Raw genomic sequence first — 6,000 nt, 5'->3', positions numbered from 1 at the left:
TCTAGATGCTCTATTTTTGCAACCCTAAGGTCCTTTTGGTCCCCAATCCTTCTAGTGATCTTTCAATGATATTTTGATGACATTCCGATAACATTCAGGCTTTGCAAAAATTCCTCATTGACAACAGTTCATCGATAGTGGTAAACTCTGAAATCATGGACAACACTTCATCGACAATGAGTTTTGCAGTAAAAGCATGAACGACACTTCATCGATGGTGAGTTTTTTGGTAAAAGCATCGACAATGAGAAGATCGATGACACTTTATTGATGATGAGTTTTTCGATGAAAGCATCGACACTGAAAAGATCAGCGACACTTCATCGACTGTGAGTTTTTTCAGTAAAAGCATTGGCAGTGAGATCTTATGGTATGGGTGGGATAGGAAACCAAAAATCTATGAGTTGTTTATGAGTGCTGCAGTTGATCATCTGAAAATCCATTCTCATCATAAAAAATGTGAAGGATGATGATGTCTACGGCCTTCGCTCTAATGAATTGTGATAGCTGAAAAGACGTATTGGACGATGATGATATAAAGTCAACGTATCTCACAATTAATGTTCGTTTGATCACATGGTATAGGCAGAATAGGAAAAATCAAGAGAACAACGCTGAGTGTAGAATCAACAATGGCATTCTGTGTTTTTTCCTTATCAAAGATGCGGTGAAATATAACATTCTTTAGGCCAAAGAGATGGAGGTAGCTCTTCATATACTTTATTTTTTCATTAAAGAGTGGGTGAGATGCAACATTCTTGTAAAAGAATAGAATGAATGCAATGCATGAACGACTTTATTTTATAAAAGAATGATAAATTCATACTTATACATGCAAGTTTCTTTCAAAGATATGTTAGACAATGATGATATAGAGTCAACGTATCTCACAATCAGCGTTCGATCACATGGTATAGGTGGGATAGCAAAAAATATTTTGTGAAATAATGAAATGAATGCAAAATGTATGAACAACTTCATTTTGTAAAAGAATGAAATAAATGCAAAATGTATGTGTCTTTATATTTATAAAAGAATGCAATGTATGAACGATTTCATTTTGTGAAATAATGGAATGAATGCAAAATTTATGAGTAATTTTATTTTGTGAAATAATAGAATAAATAAAATATATGTCTGATTTCATTTTGCAAAAGAATTAAATGAATGCAATGTATGAACGACTTCATTTTATGAAAGAATAAAATGAATGCAATATATGAACAACTTTATTTTGTGAAAGAATATAATGAATGTTAAATGTATGAGCAACTTCATTTTGTAAAACAATAAAATGAATGCAAAATATATGAGTGATTTTATTTTGTAAAATAATGGATTGAATGCAATGCCAAAATTACATCCAAATGACATCCATGAATGCACTTTTCATTGAGATGTCAAAATGTGTGAGCAACCATGAATGAACTTTACATCCAAATGACATTCAAGTATTTATTTATTCTATCAAAATTACATCCATATTTTTTATTATCAAAATAGAATATAAAGAGTACAATAAATGGTTGTTGGTAGTTCGCGTCCTGCTTGCATTTGCTCAATGTGGTACTCTTGGAGTCTCTCTACAAATTTTTCTAGATTATGCATTATCAAAATAAGTGATATATTCATGTTAGATTTAAATAAGTCCACACAAACATAACAAACAAACAACCAAACATACATCAAATAAGTAAATACACTTATGTTATTTTTAAAAGAATCCACATACGATCAAAACAAACAAACACTTCCAAAAAAACTTGTAATATACTTCACTGACCAACAAAGTTTTTTCGTAAAATTTTGGCTTTGTCAGAACAACCTCTTCAGTCTCATCCATTATAATTGTGTCTAGTGTGTGGTCATTGACTTCTTTGCTTTCATTGTATGTAGACATCATGAGCTACTTATGATTAAAATAGCAGACATTATACTTTGCAGACAATAGAAAATAAAGCATTTAATTGAAAAAATATTATGTAAACTACAAAGAAGCATGTCATAGAATACTTGCAAAATGCATTGAATACTCACACATTACTTCCTAATCGTGTTTCTGCCTATTATGGTCAAGCTGGTGACATACACTGCACTTGTATGACACCACCTCCTTGTGTTTTGTTATCTGTCTCTTCACTTTAGGTCGCTCTGCTTTCTTAATTGATATTGATGGTAAGATGAGAATAAGAGTCAAATGAGGGATGTGTAGGATATTATCAACCATCAGATGAAATGAATAAGTACCATATGTTGCTCGATACGATTCAATTGTATAAAACTTATTACAACAATCATCTGGAAGATTACCCTCATACAAAATGCATGTGATGACATGATCACAAGGAATCCCGCTAACCTGTCACTCTTCATAAGGGCATTTCATACTCTCAAAATCAACATTATAGTCGTGATTTCGAGGGCTTCATAACAATGGTGAAGACAATGCACTACTTGCATGCATAGCTTTTATGCTTCTATCTGATGCTCTTTAATATTTGTAATTACCTCAGGCACGACAATGCTAGTCATTTTCTCCCCATTAGTCCTTCTTTTCTCATAAAGTTTTATCAACATTAGGTGAAACTTCTTAATAAGTGGGATTGAGTGTCTATCATGTATAGGGATAATCCATGAATTAAAACACTCTGCTATATTAAAGGTTAAGCACCCATACCTTCTAGTAGGAAAATAATTGTTAGCTTAATGTATTAGTTTTACCTTATCAGCAACATATTTATATGCTTTTTCACTTTGCTCATAGATCTTTGAAATACAAAAATGGCATTGCCATCTTGTGGATGCTTTGGCAGTTCACCACCAGTATGCACTAAGTGGAGTACCAAATATTTTGAAAAGTTCTCAGTCAAGTGCTTCATGCAACTTGATCCTCCCTTATAATTTCTGAGTCTGACTCAACCAATATGGTATATTCAGAATCATCGCTATCATCTAATTCTGCATTGTGTCTGTCATTATTGCTAATGCAAAATGACTAATCGACTCATTGTATGTATGACTCTCTTTGCTTTAAAAAATGCAACATTCTTGCATTCTCAACTTTCAAGATTAACCAAAAAAATAACACCTCTAGCTAAAGCATAAATTATAAAGAATGCCAACCTTTACCTAGATTTGTCATATGCATTAGGATGTTGGGTGTTATAAAACATCCTACGATGAAGATCACTCACATTGGTTTGTCCAAGTGCTTCCAAATCATTTACAGTGATCTTCTCATCATTAACTATTGAGAATGATAGGATATTCGCAAGATGAGTAAGCTCAGTAGCTGGTGGTTGAGATAATTGCACATTATCTACAAGATTTTCATCATTTCATTCTTGTACATCACTTTTGACCATGTCTTGTACTTCACTTCGGACTGCCACTTGATGTTTAACTATGCATCCTCCAACTTCTTGTTTAACTTCGCAAACATTATCAATTCGTGTAGCTTTACTAGCAACTAAGTAAATATTGCTCTTATATAACATTTATTGTACATCATCGTCATCCAAGAGATATATCCATATATCTTCACTATCTAATTTTGGAGTGCACTTATACTGGAAGACCATTAACTCTTTCATATATCTGATTTTATGAGACATTAATGCTACTAATTCCTTATAACTGTTGTCTTTAGAGACCATTATAGATCTCCAAAGGGGTTGCTTAGTGCTATAATATTTTACAAATACCATTTCAGTAGCCATCATAACTGCTTACACCAACCATATAATGTATCACTCAATTAACAACTCTGAAAACCAACAACCCACAATACCCTCATAACCCCTATTCAATGCTTGTGCACAATCAACCCCAACCATATCTAACTAATTGAATGCTTCTGCGCAATAAACCATAGCCCTAATCAAACAAAGATAAATATTGACAAAAAAACTATTTTTTTAGAAAAACAACAGTGAAAAACTATTTACCTGAATGTCGTCAAAATATCGTCAGAAGGATTAGAGACCACAAAAACTTTAGGGTTGCAAAAATAGGGCAACAGGATGCAAATAAAAGGTAGAAAAACAAAGTGTCATTTATATAGAACAAAATTGCACAAGAAAAAAGAAATTTATAAAACCTGTGTGATACTCATCATGATTTTCGCAATATGGGCTTTCACAAGTTTTTCATATTTTTGCAATATCTCATGCGATACACTTTTGGAATTTCACAATATAAGGACTTTCACAACACTTAAAAGATTTTTGCAATGTGCCTTGCGATACTCATCACGAGTTTCATGGGTGTATCTTTTTAGCATCGCGACTCACAAAAATAAAAAATTCACATCTGTGAGGGGTAAAAGCATTGAGAAAAAAAAGTGAAAACCTACAAAATTGTCTATTTGGCGTATATGATAAATTGTGGGGCATTTTTTAAAACACGTCATTTTAGCCATACAGTATAATCATTTTCTGAATAAAAATTTTGTGAAAACCACAGTTCACAAACTAGGTCTCATATTCTATCAACTATATATATAGTCTCTAGAATGTGAGAACTAATGTGTGAATATTGAATTTCATGGATTTTTTTTCTTTTCTTTTGAATCTAATTGTACATATGTCATCTATATACTTGGTTTTATATGAACCCACTCTTGAATCATCCGATTTTGATACATAAACAAGATTTTTTTAAGGTTTTAAAATCAATGGCTCATAATGTTCATAAATATTCAAGCATTCAAAAATCATATTTTTCATTGAAAATACACAATCCAATGGTTGATTCCTATCAAATTCACCATGCCAAGTACATATAGTCACTAGAATATGAGAACTAGAAATATCGGCATTTCCAACACGTTTTTTGCGATGTGCTTCGCATGGTGAATTTGCTAGGAATCAACCATTGGATCATGTATTTTCGATGAAAAAATGTGAATTTAGAGTGCTTGAATATTTATGAAGATTATGAGCCATTAATTTTAAAGCCTTAAAAAAATCTCATTTATGCATCAAAATCGGATGATTCAAGAGCAGGTTCTTATAAAACCAAACATGTAGACCACATCCTTATGACTAGATTCAAGAGAAAAGAACAAAAAATCCATGAAAATAGTGGTTCACACATTAGTTCTCAGTGACTCATATATAATCACTAGAATATGAGAACCAGAAATATGGGCATTTTCAATACTTTTTTTGCAAATCCAACCATGTGGATGTGCTTGGCATGATGATTTTGTTAGGAATCAACCATTGGATTATGTATTTTTGATGAAAAAAATATGATGCTTGAATTCTTGAATATTTATGAAGATTATGAGCTATTGATTTTAAAGCCTTAAAAAAAGTCCCATTTATGCATCAAAATTAGATGATTCAAGAGCGGGTTCTTACAAAACCAAGCATGCAGATCACATCCATATGGTTAGATTCAAGAGAAAATAACAAAAATCCATAAAAATAGTTCGCACATTAGGTCTCATATTCTAGTGACTCATATATAGTCATTAGAACATGAGAACCAGAAATATGAGCATTTTCAACACTTTTTTTGCAAATCCAATCATGTGGATGTGCTTGGCATGATGAAATTTCTAGGAATCAACCATTGAATCGTGTATTTTTGATGATAAAATATGATGCTTGAATGCATGAATATTTATGAAGATTATGAGCCATTGATTTTAAATCCTTAAAAAAATCTCATTTATGCATCAAAATTGGATGATTCAAGAGCAGGTTCTTATAAAACCAATCATGTAGATCACATCCATATGGTTAGATTCAAGAGAAAAGAACAAAAATCCATAAAAATCGTTCTAGTGACTCATATATAGTCACTAGAATATGAGAACTAGAAACATGGGCATTTTTAACACTTTTTTTGCAAATCCAACCATGTGGATGTGCTTGGCATGGTGAATTTGCTAGGAATCAACCATTGGATAGTGCATTTTAGATAAAAAAAATATGATGCTTGAATATTTATGAAGATTATGAGCCATTGATTTTAAAGCCTTAAACAAAT

This window comes from Nuphar pumila, chromosome 3 (genome assembly GCF_984573655.1).
Source record: "Nuphar pumila chromosome 3, dmNupPumi1.hap1.1, whole genome shotgun sequence".
Classification (NCBI taxonomy): domain Eukaryota; kingdom Viridiplantae; phylum Streptophyta; class Magnoliopsida; order Nymphaeales; family Nymphaeaceae; genus Nuphar; species Nuphar pumila.
The sequence above is the reverse complement of the archived record's forward strand: the minus strand, read 5'-3'. Positions refer to the sequence as shown.